General features: G+C 47.1%; 1 long non-coding RNA gene across 1 annotated transcript; it reads left to right on the top strand.

The window, feature by feature from the left end:
• The first annotated feature begins 798 nt into the window (after positions 1-798).
• Positions 799-18,480, top strand: LOC115079131. Its single transcript, XR_003853200.1, has 3 exons — positions 799-848; positions 12,902-12,931; positions 18,454-18,480. It is a non-coding gene; the product is annotated as an uncharacterized LOC115079131 (long non-coding RNA).
• The last annotated feature ends 239 nt before the right edge of the window (positions 18,481-18,719 follow it).

The raw sequence follows: 18,719 nt of genomic DNA, 5'->3' as shown, positions 1-18,719 counted from the left end.
TAGGTTTTGAATTGAGGGACTATATAAATAAGTGAGAGTGTAACTCTGCGAGGATCAGAGATTTCCTATTAGTTTATATTTTATGGGAGGGGTCCTCCTTGTTTCTTTAGATGTAACTTATACATTTTTTTACTGAAGGAGGTTTTAAATGGAAAACAGAAAATTATCTGCTCTGTTTGCCATCATAGGATGCAGCTTCTCTTACCCACAGAGGGGGAGGGCAAATGTCAGCCCCCACTTTTACCCAGCTAAAGGTTCAGTAAAATCATTTGAAATTGCCCTCAGAATTCAGGCCTGGAATGATTCAGAGATGATAAAGTCTGTGTGTGTTTGGGTATTAGTTTTATATTTATCCCGCTATATCCTGGTTTGGTAATTTGGGGGAACTCTGAGATGTACATTTTTCTCTTACCCTGCAGTTTCCTCCTGCTCCGTTGGGTCTCCCGCTCAGTTGGAAGCAGGGAGGGACTCCTGAGGCCATGACCCCTCATTCACAATTACCCCAGGACTTTCCTCTGTTTTATAATCCTCAACCCCTGCTGTGCTCCTCATCATATCCAGTGTTATCATTGCAGAGGAAGTCCTGGGCTGAGACCATGCACTCGGGACCCTCAATGATGGCCACTAAATCTGGCCACAGGGTGTCTACCTTCATCAGGACACCAGAGGTCAATCAATGACAAGGACAGCATGACCAGGACTTGTTCCCCCCAGGGTCTGTGAACGCTGCCTCTGCAAGCTGGAGAGCAGAAGACTTAGCTCTGCTGGCTCAAAATCTGCATTTTAATCACTTCTGTTTCTATTTCTTTCAGAGGGGAGACATTAGAATTAGATTGGATGGTAAACTGGTAAGAGCAATTTACTAAATTAGAAACAATTTCACAAACTGTCGTTTAATTTAAAACTAATTTTTCACATTGTATATAATTGTATTTGTGTGTTTGTGTGTTTGTGTGTGTGTGTGTGTGTGTGTGTGTGTGTTTTGTGGGTACCTTGTAACTCATCCCTGGTTCAGCTCCTCCTAAATCTATAGATACAATAAGGGGGTAATTTTATAAGAACAGCTATAGCAGTAAATTCTGACAGTAGATTGCACCCACGAACATTACCAAGTATTTTCAAAGCAAATTTACTCACATAAGATGCTCACGTTACATTGCACAAAGTAGAGTGCAAATAGTTCTGGGGGTTTTATATGTATATTTTGTTTTATGACAGTGTTTGGGTATTAATCACAACTCAGCCCACTGGAACACATCTCTGCATGATGGGCAAAAAGGGATACCTGCAATCATTTACACACACTGAGCCCCAGGCAATTATATTACAGCAATTTATACACAAATAACCAGGCTACATGTTGTGGTAGTCTCGGTTTAGTGGACCCTTGGGCTGACCTGCTGGATACTGGGAAATATGGTCAATGTCTCTAATGAATAGGTCGGGAGGCAGATGTTCAGGCAGGACGTGGATGCTCTTCACCCTGGAAGCTGGTACTCCCCTGGGAGGAGCCCAACCGCTGGGACTTAGGTGGCTTCACCCTTGGAAGCCGAAGCCCCCCCGGGAGGAGCCCGTAGGGGCCCGGCCGCTGGGACTTAGCTGGGTTGTGGATCAGGACAGGTAACTGGAACCAGACTAGGACAGTAGCAATACTGTAACTGGGGTCGGGTTCTGGAACCAGGCAGGAACTGTAGCAAAACTCGGGTACTTGAACCAGGCAGGAACTGTAGCAAGCAGGCAGGAACCAAGCAGGTACTGTAGCAGGCAGGCAGGAACCAAGCAGGTGCAGGAACCAAGCAGGTACTGTAGCAGGCAGGCAGGAACCAAGCAGGTACTGTAGCAGGAACAGAGCAACGAAGCAAGGCAGGGTCACTCCGGGGCACAGCGCAACAGGGAAGCGGGGAGGCAAGCCCATTGCAAGGCAAAGACTGGATGGCCGGGGCCAGCTTATCAAGGCCGCGGCGTCTGACGTCAGGGATTGGGCGGAGTCACCACTGGCGGGAAACGGCCTAGAAAAGCGCCCAAGTGGCGCGCGTGCATGCCTAGAAGCAGGGCGTCCGCGGGTGACTTCGCGGCGGCGCAGTCCCAGTGGGGACGCCGCCAAACAGGCCGCAAACCATGGCCTCCGGAAGCAGGAGCAAGTCCGGGAGTGTGGAGGTAAGGGCCTGGCCGCGGTGCTCGTGGCCAGAACCGCAACAGTACCTCCCCTCTTACGCCCCCTCTTAGCCGGTCCGGGTTTACTTGGGTGGTCCAGATGGAATTGCCGTAATAAATCCTTGTCAACGATGTTATGGGCCGGTTCCCAAGAATTATCCTCGGGTCCGCAACCCTCCCAGGCAAGCAAGTATTCCCATCGGCGTTGATGGAACTGGACATCCAAAACTTCACGCACTTGATACGTGACCTCGTCCGGTTCTGAAGGATCTGATGGTTCAGGAGCCCGGGAGTGGTACCTGGATAATACAAGAGGCTTCAGCATTGACACATGGAACACGTCATGTATGCACATGGAGGAGGGTAGGCGTAGACGGTATGAGACTGCTCCCACTTGTTCATCGACTCGAAAAGGCCCACAGAATTTCGGAGCTAGCATTCTAGATGGAATACGTAGCTGTAGATTTCTGGTGCTAAGCCAGACACGGTCTCCTGGGAAAAGATGGCTGCTGGCTGACGATGCCTATCCGCCCACTTCTTGGCGGACAGGGTGGCTTTACGGATCTGTTCCTGGGTAGAGATCCACAAGGAACGAAGCTGGAGAGCTGAGAGTTGCACTGCCGGGGGTGCACTAGGCTCAGGCGAAGGTAGGGGCGGTCAAAGTTGCTTCCCATAAACAACGAGGAATGGCGAACTTCCAGTATCAGCATGCATGCGATTATTATACGAGAACTCTGCCCACGGGAGTAGCTTGGCCCATTATCTTGTCGTTCGTTCATGAAGGCACAGAGAAAAGTCTTCAAGGTTTGATTGGTTCGTTCCATTTGCCCATTACTTTGAGGATGGAACGCAGATGACAGACTAAGTTGCACATTGAAGCGTTTGCATAGGGCTTTCCAATAACGAGCTGTAAGCTGTGGTCCTCGATCAGAGACTATATCCTGCGGGAGACCATGAAGTCTAAAGGTATGCTGAGTGAACAGGCCAGCCAGGTCAGGTGCTGAAGGTAGCTTTGGCAAGGGAACAAAGTGTGCCATCTTGGAAAATCGGTCCACGGTTACCCAGGTAACCGAATTACCTCCTGAGACAGGAAGATCCATGACAAAATCAGTGATGTGTGTCCAAGGCTCCACCGAGATGGTCAATGGTTGCAACAAGCCCCTAGGCTTCCCGGTGAGCGGCTTTTGAACAGCACAGGTAGGGCACGAGCCCACAAAAGCTTGGTCGTCCTGTCTCACCGTTGGCCACCATTAAATCGGTTTAGCAAATCTAAAGTCCCCTTCCAACCAGCATGGCCCCCAGTGAGGGAGTCATGGGACCAAGTGAGAACTGCTCTTCGGGAGCGAGGTGGAATGACGGTCTTCCCTTGCGAGGACACCAAGGTTGCTACAAGACTTACTTTCTTAGGGTCCAAGATATACTGAGGTGTATCAGGAGTCTCTTCGACCTCAGAGGAGCACGAGAGCGCGTCAGCTCGAACGTTCTTAGAGTCGGGTCGATAGCATAAGGTGAAGTCAAACCGATCAAAAAACAGCGACCACCCGGCTTGTCTTTGATTCAGGCATTGGGCTTGCTTCAAGAATGCCAGGTTTTTGTGATCGGTGTAAATCGTAACTGGATGGTTGGCTTCTTCCAACCACTGTCTCCATTCCTCCAGGGCAAGTTTCACGGCTAGCAACTCTTTTTTACCAACACAGTAGTTGCTCTCTGCCGGGGAGAATTTCTTCGTGAAATATGAACAGGGCAACAATGTCCAGAATCAGAGTACTGGCTCGGCACGACCCCCACGACCACATTAGAGGCATCAACTTCCACTACAAAGGGCTGGCTGGGATCCGGATGATGAAGACAGGTATCTAACAAGAAGGCTTCCTTAAGGGCCTCAAAAGCTTTGCAGGCGGGAGCAGGCCAATCCACTGCGTTAGCCCCCTTTCTGGTGAGGGCAGTCAACGGAGCCACAATACGAGTGTAGTTAGGAATGAAGTGATGGTAGAAATTGGAAAAGCCGAGGAAGCTTTGCAACGCTTTAAGACCCCCTCGGCCGGGGCCAATTCTTAATAGCCGCCACTTTCTCAGGATCCATCTGAAAGCCTACTGCAGAGACTATGTAGCCTAGGAACTGCAGGGATGTCTTCTCAAAGCTACACTTTTCCAGTTTCGCGTACAGACCGTGTTCCCTAAGTATCTGGAGCACTTGACAGACATGCTGACGGTGAGACAACAGGTCCTGGGAGTAGACTAACACATTGTTGAGGTAAACAATTATGCAGGTGTTTAGAAGGTGCTGGAACACCGCCGGGGCATTACATAGGCTGAAAGGCATCCTGAGGTACTCGTAATGCCCGTCTCGGGTATTAAACGCGGTTTTCCACTCATCTCCGGGACAGATTCTGACTAAATTGTACGCTCGTCATAAGTCCAACTTTGTGAAAATCTTCGCTCCCTGAAGCCGATCAAGGAGCTCCGGGATTAACGGGAGCGGGCAACGGTCTCGCTTGGTAATAGCATTTAGGCCTCGATAGTCTATGCATGGCTTCAGTGAGCCGTCTTTCTTGCTGACAAAAAAGAAGCCTGCCCCTGCAGGTGACTTGGACGGGCGGATAAACCCCTTGGCCAAATTCTCTGCAATGTACTCAGACATGGCCCGGGTCTCAGGTAAGGATAAGCGATATACCCTTCCTTGGGGGGGGAGGGCATAGTACCAGGTAGCAAGTCTATAGCACAGTCATACGGACGATGCTGAGGAAGAATCTCCGACTTGGTCTTAGAGAATACATTCATAAAGTCCTCATAGGTGCAGGAGGACCTACGGCAGAGTGCATCAATGGAAGTGTTGGAATCTTCGGCACTTTCATACAATTAGCTAGGCAGAAAGGACTCCATTTGACAATCTGTAGCGTATCCCACTGAATCGTGGGTGAGTGTTTCTGTAACCACGGCAACCCTAGCACCACAGGGTGGACAGCCTTATCCAACACTAGGAAAGCTATCTCCTCTGAATGGATCACCCCGGTGTGGACCGTAATGGGTGCCATGGACATCTGGACAGGTCCAGGAAGGGGCATCCCCTGGATAGAGGTAGTTCATAACAGGACCTCCCGTCTATGCGTAGGGATTCGCAACTGGGAGACTAAGTCGTGCAGGATGAAATTACCTCCGGCTCCAGAATCCAGGAACGCCATCGTCTCAAAGGAGCCTCCGGGATATTCCAGAGTAAAAGGGGACAGTACATTGAGGAGCTGTAGCATAGCCTATGAGGAGCTCCTCCCGACCTCCTAGGCTTTGGCATTTTCCGCACGCTCCTGACATAAGACATATTAATTTAATACTCTCTTAAGACCTTTCTTCTTCCAGCTGAATCAGCTTCCAAGTTCATGATCCTTGTTTTAATGTAACTTTTTACTTTTTTACTTTTCTACTTCCTTACTTTTTTGCTTCCTCTGATTATAAAAAGTTGTTCCTCTTGTTATATGTATCTATCCCCTGTTCGATGTAAACCGACCTGATATGGTATTCATCCTTGAAGGTCGGTATAGAAAAAATGTTAAATAAATAAATAAATAAATAAGAAGTGGCCCTTCTGGCCACAATATAAACACAACTTCAACGAACGGCGGCGTTGCCTTTCTTCAGCAGAAAGCGGGGCCCGTCCCAGCTGCATGGGTTTGCAGGTGGGAGTATTTGGACGAGAAATCTTGGGAGAGGGCACAGGTCTCAGCCCACAAACAGGACTATGGCGAGAGGAGCACTGCTCCTTGGCCCATTGTTGTAGGCGGCGGTCAATGCGGGCAGCCATCTCAATCAGGGCGTTGAGGTCCTCCGGCAGGTCTCGAGCCGCAATTTCATCCTTTATGCGTCCGGAGAGGCCTTCCAGGAAGATGGCCTTAAGACTACCATCTTGCCAACCTACTTCCTGGGCTAAAGTACAAAACTCCATTGCATAATCTGCCAAGGAACGAGGCCGCTGACGAAGTTGCAGCAGATCAGACTTAGCAGTGGCTACTCGGGCGGGCTCATCAAAGACCTGGCGAAGGTTGATGATAAACTGTTGTAAGTCCGTTAGTGAAGAATCATTGTTTTCCCAAAGGGGAGAAGCCCATATTAAGGCTTTACCATCAAGCAGGGACAAGATATATGCCACTTTCACCGCATTTGAGGGAAACTTCCGAGGCAACAAGGAGAACCGTACAAAACATTGGTTCAGGAAGCCGCCGCAGGTCCTTAAATCACCAGCGAAGCGAGAGGGTGCCGGTAGCTGAGTCACAGAAGAGCTGTGACCCTTGGGGACCCTGCCAGCGGGAGGCAAGAACTTCAGGCGCGAGGATAGCCGTTACTAGGGATGTGCAGAGCAAAAGTTTATGTTCATAAGTCCATAAGTCGAAAGGGGGGGTCAATTTCGGTCAATATGGACATATGGAGAATTCCATAAGTTGAGTCTATGTCCATACGTGCAAATAAAAATTTAAACCCCTCACCCTCCTTAATCCCCCCACCCCCCCAAGACTTACCAAAACTCCCTGGTGGTCAAGCGGGCAGTCAGGACGCCATTTCTGAACTCCTTTGCGAGGAGCACGTGACGTCGGCATCACGTCGGAGTGACGCGGCGTCACGTGATTCCCCGCGGGTTCACTCCGGGACCCTCCTTGGACCCAAAAGGAACTTTTGGCCAGCTTGGGGGGGCCTCCTGACCCCCCCAAGCTGGCCAAAAGTTCCTTTTGGGTCCAACGCGGGGAATCACGTGACGTCGGCGTCAAGTGATTCCCCGCGGGTTCGCTCCGGGACCCTCGTTGGCCCCAAAAGGAACTTTTGGCCAGCTTGGGGGGCCTCCTGACCCCCCCAAGCTGGCCAAAAGTTCCTTTTGGGTCCAACGCGGGGAATCACGTGACGTCGGCGTCACGTCGGAGTGACGCGGCGTCACGTGATTCCCCGTGGGTTCGCTCTGGGACCCTCATTGGACCCAAAAGGAACTTTTGGCCAGCTTGGGGGGTGCCTCCTGACCCCCCCAAGCTGGCCAAAAGTTCCTTTTGGGTCCAACGCGGGGAATCACGTGACGTCGGCGTCACGTCGGAGTGACGCGGCGTCACGTGATTCCCCGCGGGTTCGCTCCGGGCCCCCTCGTTGGCCCCAAAAGGAACTTTTGGCCAGCTTGGGGGGGCCCGCGGGGAATCCGCGGGCCCCCCCAAGCTGGCCAAAAGTGTTTCTGTAACCACGGCAACCCTAGCACCACAGGGTGGACAGCCTTATCCAACACTAGGAAAGCTATCTCCTCTGAATGGATCACCCCGGTGCAGACCGTAATGGGTGCCATGGACATCTGGACAGGTCCAGGAAGGGGCGTCCCCTGGATAGAGGTAGTTCATAACAGGACCTCCCGTCTATGCGGGAGCGAACCCGCGGGGAATCACGTGACGCCGCGTCACTCCGACGTGACGCTGACGTCACGTGCTCCTCGCAAAGTTCAGAAATGGCGTCCTGACTCCCCGCTGGACTACCAGGGAGTTGTGGTAAGTCTTGGGGGGGGGGGGGGATTAAGGAGGGTGAGGGGTTTAAATTTTTATTTAGGATCAACAATCGCGATTTCCAACGTATTCAACATAGCTATGTTGAATAAGTTGGAAATCCGATCGTTTTCGCCTCATCACTTTTTTAAGTTTAAAAAAAAAAAAAAGTTGCGTTTTACATTTAAGTTCAAAACGAATGCACACCCCTAGCCGTTACAGCATGGCTGCCAAAGTATCAATGCAGCTCTGGTGCTGTAGCATCTGCTGGGCCATCCCGGACAGATCCGAGGGAGCGGGAGCATCCGCCGAGTCCATGGCCTTGCAGTCTGTTGTGGGAGTCTCAGTTTAGTGGACCCTTGGGCCAACCTGCTGTAGACTGGGAAAGATGGTCAATGTCTCTAATGAATAGCAGGCCGGGAGGCAGATGTTCAGGCAGGATGTAGATGCTCTTCACCCTGGAAGCTGGTACTCCCCCGGGAGGAGCCCATAGGAGCCCAACCGCTGGGACTTAGGTGGCTTCACCCTTGGAAGCCGAAGCACCCCCCCCCCCCCCCGGGGGGAGCCCGTAGGGGCCCGGCCGCTGGGACTTAGGCGGGTTGTGGATCAGGTCAGGTAAATGGAACCAGACTAGGACAGTAGCAAAGCAATACTGTAACTGGGGTCGGGTTCTGGAACCAGGCAGGAACTGTAGCAAGACTCGGGTACTGGAACCTGGCAGGAACTGTAGCAAGTCTCGGGTACTGGAACCAGGCAGGAACTGTAGCAGGCAGGCAGGAACCAAGCAGGTACAGGAACCAAGCAGGTACTGTAGCAAGCAGGCAGGAACCAAGCAGGTACTATAGAAAGCAGGCAGGAACCAAGCAGGTTTGCTTTGCTTTGCTTTTCAAAATGGCGCCGGCCATATGGCCATATTGCCGTACAGCAAAATGGCGCCGGCCGTACGGCAACACGATTCGAGTGCAGGAGGTCATTCCCGGACCCCCGCTGGACTTTTGTCAAGTCTTGTGGGGGTCAGGAGGCCCCCCCCAAGCTGGCCAAAAGTCCCTGGGGGTACAGTGGAGGTCCGGGAGTGATCTCCTACGCTCGTGATGTCGGGGAACAGGAACCAAAATGGCGCCGGCGCTACCTTTGCCCTGTCATATGACAGGACAAAAGTAGTGCCGGCGCTATTTTCTATCAACGCGCCCGACGCCCGAGAGTGGAAGATCATAACGGGACCCCCCCCACTGGACCCCAGGTAATTTAATACATTTTGGGGGGGTTCGGGAGGGTGGGGGATTTATTTTAAAGGGTTGGGGTGGGTTTTAGGGATGTTTTAGTGTGCCGTTTTTCCGCTCTCCCCCCGATTTACGATTTACACGATATTTATAAAAACAAAACCGCGACGATCCGATTCCCTCCCCCCCCCCAGCCGAAATCGATCGTTAAGACAATCGATCACACGATACACATCTCTACAAAGTAGCAGGGAGAGTTTCAAAAACACACCTCAGTTTCAGAATAGAACATCGATAACAGCTGCATGAACCCTCGAAGGTAGCACAACAGGCAAAGTGGCAAGACAAGTGGCATCAACATCCTACAGCCCAATGAAGGGGGAACAGAGCAAGTAGAAAGGGTGTCAGAAAAAAACAGAAGGTGCCGATAAAGGGACAAAGTAGCAAAAAAAGACTAGTATCAATACACTGAGGAACCATGATAGTGGCAAAAACACCACAATGAGTAGAGTCATCTAGTGTATGGCAGCAAGGCAGAATGGCAGAAAGTTGATAGGGGCAAGACAGGCTGGCAGAGTGGAGGTAGTCAAGTCCTTGTGGTTTTTATAGGGGCAAGACAGGCTGGCAGAGCGTAGGTAGTCTGGTCCCTGTGGTTTTGATAGAGGTAAGATAAGCTGGCAGAGTGGATGTACTCAGGTCGCTGTGGTGTTGATAGGGGCTAGACCGGCTGGCTGAGTGGAGGTAGTCAGGTCGCTGTGGTGTTGATAGGGGCAAGAAAGGCTGCCAGAGTGGAGGTAGTCTAGTCCCTGTGGTTCTGATAGGGGCAATAGTGATCATAATATGATCAAATTTGAATTAATGACTGGAAGGGGGACAGTAAGCAAATCCATGGCTCTCGTGCTACATTTTCAAAAGGGAAGCTTTGATAAAATTAGAAAAATAGAAAAAAACTGAAAGGAGCAGCTACAAAGGTAAAAAGTGTGCAAGAGGCATGGCCATTGTTAAAAAATGCCATCCTAGAAGGACAGTCCAGATGATTTCAACGCATTAAGAAAGGTGGAAGGAAGGCAAAACAATTACCAGCATGGAGGTGAAAGAAGCTATTTTAGCCAAAAGAACTTCATTCAAAAATTGGAAGAAGGATCCAACAGAAGAAAAAAGGATAATGTATAAATGTTGGCAAGGCAAATGTAAGACATTGATAAGACAGGCTAAGAGAGAATTTGAAAAGAATTTGGCTGTAGAGGCAAAAACTCACAGTAAAAACTTTTTTAAATATATCCGAAGCAGAAAGCCTGTGAGGGAGTCAGTTGGACCGTTAGATGATCGAGGGGTTAAAGGGGCACTTAGAGAAGATAAGGCCATTGCAGAAAGATTAAATGATTTCTTTGCTTCGGTGTTTACTGAAGAGGATGTTGGGGAGGTACCCGTAATGGAGAAGGTTTTCATGGGTAATGATTCAGATGGACTGAATCAAATCACGGTGAACCTAGAAGATGTGGTAGGCCTGATTGACAAACTGAAGAGTAGTAAATCACCCGGACCGGATGGTATACACCCCAGAGTTCTGAAGGAACTAAAAAATGAAATTTCAGACCTATTAGTAAAAATGTGTTACCTATCATTAAAATCATCCATTGTACCTGAAAACTGGAGGGTGGCTAATGTAACCCCAATATTTAAAAAGGGCTCCAGGGGCGATCCAGGAAACTACAGACCGGTTAGCCTGACTTCGGTGCCAGGAAAAATAGTGGAAAGTGTTCTTAACATCAAAATCACAGAACATATAGAAAGACATGGTTTAATGGAACAAAGTCAGCATATTGGTAAAAATAACCCATGCTATAATTACACAATGTTAGGTTCCATAATAGGTGCTACCACCCAAGAAAGAGATCTAGGTGTCTGGTGTCATAGTGGATAACACATTGAAATTGTCGGTTCAGTGTGCTGCGGCAGTCAAAAAAAGCAAACAGAATGTTGAGAATTATTAGAAAGGGAATGGTGAATATAACAGAAAATATCATAATGCCTCTGTATTGCTCCATGGTGAGACCGCACCTTGAATACTGTGTACAATTCTGGTCCCCTATGAGGAAAGACTAAAGAGGTTAGGACTTTTCAGCTTGGAAAAGAGACGGCTGAGGGGGGATATGATACAGGTGTTTAAAATCGTGAGAGGTCTAGAACAGGTATATGTGGATTGGTTATTTACTAGGGATGTGAATCGTTTTTTGACGATTTAAAAAAATCGTCAGATATTTTTTAAATCGTCAAAATCGTTAGAGTCACGATACAATAGAAATTCCCCCGATTTATTGTGAAAAATCGTAAATCGGGGGAGGGGGAGGGCGGGAAACCCGGCACACCAAACAACCCCTAAACCCACCCCGACCCTTTAAAACAAATCCCCCACCCTTCCGAACCCCCCCAAAATGTTTTAAATTAACTGGTGGTCCAGTGGGGGGGGGAGGGGTCCCGGCGCGATCTCCCGCTCTCGGGCCATCGGCACCATTTTGGCTGCCACTAATATAAAATGACCCCCCCCAAAACCTTTTAAAATTACTTGGTGGTCCAGCGGGAGCATGGGGAGCGATCTCCCACTCTCAGGCCATCGGCTGCGTTAATAAAAATGGCGCCGATGGCCCTTTGTCCTTACCATTTGACAGGGCAAAGGTAGCGCCGGCGCCATTTTGAATATTGGCAATAAGGCCTGAGTGCAGGAGGTCGCTCCCGGACCCGCGCTGGACCCCCAGGGACTTTTGGCCTCCTGACCCCCACAAGACTTGCCAAAAGTCCAGCGGGGGTCCGGGAGTGACCTCCTGCACTCGGGCCGTATTGCCAGTATTCAAAATGACGCCGGCGCTACCTTTGCCCTCACTATGTCATTGGGGCCGACCGCCCCATATGAACATATTATTTTTAAAAAGTACCTATATTCCAAAACTTCCAAATATATAATTTGTTCAGGGTGGATAGCATAGGTACATACATAAATTAAACTAAAACAGCGCCTGCCTTCAGAACCTCAGGACTTTTCTTCAGGGTATCTGCTGGTACTGAGTACCTGCACATTTCTCTCCTTTCACATGACTTGCCCTGAGGTTCCCTCTCTACTGCGCATCCTGTGCTGCCTTCATCCCTCCCTCCCTCCCTGTATCCTCTCTTCTGTTCTGTATGGGCAGAGAAGTGGAGGAGAGGGAGAGGTCTGATTCTGGATTCCTGTGGAAAGAGAGGGGGATCCAGCCTGCCTTCAACGAGGAAACAGGTGAGAGACACAGGGTGGTGATGAATCGGGCAAAGTAGGGGGAGGGGTTGAGGACTGCTGAGCACTCATTTGCTGACATTCCCTTCCTAACGGGATAATAAATTGCAGATAACGCGCTCGCGTGCTTTTTCTTACTTTGCAGCAGTTACTTCTTACTGCCTGGGAGAAGGATGTAAATGATTTTAGGAAACAGGTGAAGGCTTTATATTTTACTCAGGCATATGGAAGTAAAGGTTTCTTTATTTTATTTTCTTTTTGGTTTTAATTTGTTTTGTTATGATTAACTGATTATGTGCATTACTGTACTCCACACTGAACAAACTGGAAGCTGCAGACAATAAGACTTTTAAAATAAATAAAAACAAACACATCTGGATCCTGTATGTCACCCCTTCCTGGCCCATGCATAAGGAGAGCCTGCATGAGAGTCCCAGCTCCTTTTTATCCAGAAAGAAAGCTCTGCCAAGCATGAACACCAGGTTATGCTCATACAGGTTTCCACTGGTAAATGTGCTGGAGATTTCTTCTCCTAATCTTTCACATCCTGAGATATAATGCTGAAACCACATGGGGCTTAGAACCCAATGGGATGAGGACAGGAGAACCAGGAGTAGGAGGGAGCCCCTCCTGCTGGTCCTGGTGGTTTTAACATCTGATCACTGTGACATGGACTGCAGTTCTAACTCTGCTGTCTCCCCTATAAAGTGACCTTCCCTTGAGATGATCTTCTCTAATCTCTCTCCTCTCATTCTTTCCTTTAGTTTGCTGCTGCTGAATTTTCACTTTCTAAGGTAAACCTAAACTTTACCCCCAATTCAATTCTGTTTATTGAAACAATGTAAAATGGTACAAAAGATGAACAGGAGGCATGTATGATCTTTTACCAGCTGGTGAGAAGTTGTACGGGTGCATCCGATGCAAAGAGCTCCTGGCTCTCAGAGAACGAGTCCGATCTCTGGAGGCTAGTGTGGCAGACCTGGAGGAGCTGAGGCAGACAGAGAGGTACATTGATGAGACCTTCAGGGACATAGCAGCCAAGTTCCAACTTCAGACTGAGAGCCCTGATGCTGCCATGGAGGTAGAAGGTCTCATGATTGGCAAGCATCAACCTGGTGCAGCAGGAAAGGATCCTGTAGCAAGCACCTGCTCTCCAGGTGGTGCACAGCTCTCTTGCATTGAGGATACTGCCCAGGAGGGAAGGGTTAGGTCGGCTGCCATAGTTGGTGATTCAATTATTGGGAATGTACACATCTGTGTGGCTGGTGGGCGTGAGGATCGCCTGGTAACATGCCTACCTGGTGCGAAGGTGGCGGACCTCACGCGTCACCTAGATAGGATTTTAGACAGTGCTGGGGAGGAGCCGGCTTTCGTGGTACATGTGGGCACCAACGACATGGGAAAATATGGGAGGGAGGTTCTGGAAGCCAAATTTAGTTTCTTAGGGAGAAAGCTTAAATCCAGAACCTCCAGGGTAGCATTCTTGGAAATGTTCCCTGTTCCACTGCAGGTCACCAGAGGCAGGCAGAGCTCCGGAGTCTCAATGCGTGGATGAGACAATGGTACAAGGAAGAAGGATTCAGTTGAGTAAGGAACTGGTGAACCTCTTGGGGAAGTTGGAGCCTTTTCTGAAGCGATGTGCTCCACATTAACCAGGGTGGAAACAAGCTGCTGGCACTAACAAATAAAAAGGATATAGAGCAGCTTTTAAACTTGAACAAAGAGGAAAGCCGATACTCACTCAGCAATGCATGGTTTGGAGGGAGGTATCTTCAAAGGATACTAAGGATGCATTTGAATTAGAGCATCCCGACAGTGAGGTTCCAATAATAGAGATGTGCTGTTTCAGCCCGCTGTCAGAAATTTTGTTTTTCCCGCATTTCAGGCATTTGTTTTTCAGGGAACCCGAAATTTTGAGTTAGTGCGTACTAACATTTAAACGTTAGTGTGCACTAATGGGGAGTTAGTGCGCGCTAACGGGAGTTAGCGCACACTAACCTGAAAAACACATTTTTCTGAAATTTCAGAAAAATTACATTCATTTTTTTGGTTTCCCGAAACAGGACAAATTAGGCAATTTAGTTGAAATTGCCTAATTTGTCCAAAACGAATGCATCCCTATCCAATGATAAGAAAATTAGTCCATGTATTTAAAAATTCACCTGAGCTAAAAGGTTCCAATCTATTCCTATCAATTAGAAAGCAGAATGAAAATACAAACAAAAAACAAACTTTGAAATGTTTGTATGCTAATGCCAGAAGTCTAAGAAGTAAGATGGGAGAATTAGAATGTATTGCAGTGAATGATGACATAGACTTAATTGGCATCTCAGAGACATGGTGGAAAGAGGATAACCAATGGGACAGTGCTATACTGGGGAACAAATTATATCGCAATGACAGAGAGGAGCACTCGGGAGGTGGTGTGGCACTTTATGTCCGGGATGGCATAGAGTCCAACAGGATAAATATCCTGCTTGAGACTAAATGCACAATCAACTCTTTATGGGTAGAAATTCCTTGTGTGTTGGAGAAGAGAATAGTGATAGGAGTATACTACTGTCCACCTGGTCAAGATGGTGAGACAGACAGTGAAATGCTAAGTGAAATTAGGGAAGCTAACCAAACTGGTAGTGCAGAAATAATGGGAGATTTTTCAATTACCCCAATATTGAATGGGTAAATGTAACATCAGGACATGGTAGAGAGATAATGACAGTTTTATGGAGCAATTGGTTCAGGAACCAATGAGAGAGGGAGCAATTTTAGACCTAATTCTCAGTGGAGCACAGGATTTGGTGAGAGAGGTAATGGTGGTGGAGCCGCTTGGCAATAGTGATCATAACTTGATCAAATTTGAATTAATGACAGGAAGGGGAATTAAGTAAATCTATGGCTCTAGCACTAAACTTTCAAAAGGTAAAATGTGATAAAATGAGAAAAACATTTAGGAAAAACTGAAAGGAGCAGCTACAAAGGTAAAAAGTGTGCAAGAGGCGTGGTCATTGTTAATAAAAAATACCATCCTAGAAGCACAGTCCAGATGTATTCCACACATTAAGAAAGGTGGAAGGAAGGCAAAACGATTACCGGCATGGTTAAAAGGGGAGGTGAAAGAGGCTATTTTAGCCAAAAGATCTTCATTCAAAAATTGGAAGAAGGATCCAACAGTACAAAATAGGATAAAGCATAAGCGTTGGCAAGTTAAATGTAAGACATTGATAAGACAGGATAAGAGAGAAATTGAAAAGAGGTTGGCAGTAGAGGCAAAATCTCACAGTAAAAATGATTTTAAATACATCAGATGCAGAAAGACTGTGATGGAGTCAGTTGGACCTTTAGATGATCAAGGGGTTAAAGGGGCATTTAGGGAAGATAAGGCCAACATGGAAAGGTTAAACAATTTCTTTGCTTCGGGGTTTACTGTAGAGGATGCTGGGGTTTTCATGGGTAATGATTCAGATAAACTGAACCAAATCACGGTGAACCTAGAAGATTAATTAATTAATTAATTAGTTTATTAATTCATTTATTTGACACTTTTTTATAACGATATTAGTAGCTACATCATATTGGTTTACAGCAGAACTGAAGTTAGAGATTACATTAAACGGGTGAAGGGATGGGATTAAATAGGAACAAAGATGTAGCATAGAACTGGCATACAAAAACAACAGACTGCTTGCAATCACAATAAAAACAAGGAAGCAAGATAAAACATTGTAATGTAATTTGTACCAGGTATCAGATTAAGGGCTGGCGTGACACGTGTTAAGGGAGCAGGGAAGATGTGGTAGTAAATCACCTGGATTGGATGGTAAACACCCCAGGATCCTGAAGGCAGTCAAAAATGAAATTTCAGATCTATTAGTTAAAATTTGTAACCCATCTTTAAAATTGTCCATTGTAACTGAAGATTGCAGAGTGGCTAATATAACCCTGGTATTTAAAAAGGGCTCCAGGCGTGATCTAGGAAACTACAGACCAGTTAGACTGACCTCAGTGCCAGGAAATATAGTGGAAAGTGTTCTAAATATCAAAACCACAGAACATATAGAAAGACATGTTTTAATGGAGCAAAGTCAGCATGGCTTTACCAAGATAAGTCTTGCCTCACAAATCTGCTGAACCGGTGGATGTAGTATTCTTGGATTTTCAGAAGTCGTTTGACAAAGTTCCTCATTAGAGGCTTCTAAGAAAAGTAAAAAGTTATGGAAAAGGTGGTGATGTCCTTTCTTGGATTAAAAACTGGTTAAAAGACAGGAAACAGAGTAAGATTAAATGGACAATTTTCTCAGTGGAACAGGGTATACAGTGGAGTGCCTCAAGGATCTGTACTAGGATACATGCTTTTCATTATATATAATAATGATCTGGAAAGGAATACAGCGAGTGAGGTAATCAAATCTGCAGATGATACAAAATTAATCAGAGTAGTTAAATCACAAGTGGATTGTGATAAATAGGAGGAGGACCTTGTGAGATTGGAAAATTGTGAATCCAAATGGCAGATGAAATTTAATGTGTATAAGTGCAAGGTGTTGCATATAGGGAAAATATACTATGCTGTAGTTACACGATGTTAGATTCCGTATTAGGAGTTACCTCCCAGGAAAGAGATCTAGGCGTCATAGTGGATAATACTTTGAAATCATCGGCTCAGTGTGCTATCGCAGTCAAAAAAGCAGACAGAATGTTAGGGATTATTAGGAAGGGAATGGTGACTAAAACGGAAAATGTCATAATGCCTCTGTATCGCTCCATGGTGAGACTGCACCTTGAGTACTGGGTACAATTCTGGTCGCAGCATCTCAAAAAAGATATAGTTGCGATGGAGAAAGTACAGAGAAGGACAACCAAAATGATAAAATGGGATGGATCAGCTCCCCTATGAGGAAAGACTAAAGAGGTTAGGACTTTTCAGCTTGGAGAAGAGACGGCTGAGGGGGGATATGATAGAGGTGTTTAAAATCATGAGAGGTCTAGAATGGGTAAATGTGTTAATGTGAATTGGTTATCTACTCTTTTGGATAATAGGACTAGGGAACACTCCATGAAGTTAGCAAGTAGCACATTTAAAAGTAATCGGAGAAAATTCTATTTCACTCAATGCACAATTAAACTCTGGAATTTTTTGCCAAGGGACGTGGTTAGTGCAGTTAGTGTAGCTGGGTTTAAGAAAGGAATGGTTAAATTCTTGGAGAAGTCCATTACTTGCTATTAATTAAGTTGACTTAGAATATGGCCACGGCTATTACTAGCGTCAGATATTTATTATTTTTATATACCAACATTCAACCTGAGATATCATATCGGTTTATATTCAGGTACTGTAGATATTCCCCTATCCCCAAAGGGTTTACAATCTAAGTTTTGTACCCAAGGCAATTGAGGGTAAAGTGACTTCCCCAAGGTCACAAAGAGCAACAGTGGAACTCAAGCTCTGGTCTCGTGGTTCATAGCCCACTGCTCTAACCACTAGGCTATTCCTCCTCCTTTGTTTGGTATGCTTAGTTTTTGAGTACTTGCCAGGTACTTGTAGGCTGGATTGTCCATTGTTGGAAGCAGGATGCTGGGCTTGATGGACCCTTGGTCTGACCCAGTATGGTAATTTCTTATGTTCTTTTGCTTTTGCTTGTGGCCTTCTCAGGCCTTCTGTTTCAGTCTTGATTTGCTTTGCCTATCCTTGTGGCCATTCAGGCCTTCTGCTCCTGCCTTGGCCTGTTGGCTTTCAGGCCTTTTGTTCTTGCCTTGCCCCATCACCTTCTCAGATGTTATGCTCTAGTATTGTCCTATAGTCTTTTCAGGCCTGTGCTCTAACCTATTGCCTTTGGGCTTTTGTGTTCCTTGTTCTGTTCTGTTTAGTCTTGTCCTCATCTTGTTCTTTCCTTTTCTGTCTGTTCTAGTGTCCCAGTCTTAACTACGCTCTGTCCCTGTGCCCCAGTCTTATCTGTACTCTGTCATTGTGTCCCAGTCTGTTGCAGTTCCACACCTGCCTCTGACTCCAGCCTTGCCTTACTCTCCAGTTCTGAATTGCCTTCGATTCCAAGTTCCAGTCTGCACCAACTCCAGCCACAGTCTGACCTGCTGACCACCAGAATCCGAGGCTCAACCTCCAATGGAGGTGGCTGGTATAGGCCAAAGATCCTCCAGCTCTGTGCTGAAGGCCTGGACTGCCCCTGCGGGGGTTCACCAGCCATAGCCAGGCCCTCAGCCATAACAATAATTATTCAAATTAACTGTTGGTAGGCTTAAATTTGAGTTACTGTCTCAGAAACTTCCTCTTTGTAAACTCTGTTACTGTTCTCTCCTGTAGGTTGGCAAAGGCCCTCACTAACTGCAGGTAAAACCAACTTCCTGTTCTTATTAATATTAAGAGTTTGCACGAATGCTCCGTTGCTGAAATAGTAAATGACTGCAGATAAAAACCAATTGCTCCCCCAGTCTGCTCAGTGAGATTCTTCCTCTCTGGTTTTCTGTTTCTTTCGATAGATGAGCATAAAACTTCCACTCACAAACCAACACCTGCTCCCCATCTCCCCTCCTTCCCCTCACCACATTGTCCTTACTGATCTCTCACCC

The sequence above is a fragment of the Rhinatrema bivittatum genome, chromosome 1 (assembly GCF_901001135.1).
Source record: "Rhinatrema bivittatum chromosome 1, aRhiBiv1.1, whole genome shotgun sequence".
NCBI lineage: Eukaryota > Metazoa > Chordata > Amphibia > Gymnophiona > Rhinatrematidae > Rhinatrema > Rhinatrema bivittatum.
This window is presented reverse-complemented; position numbering and strand designations above follow the sequence as displayed.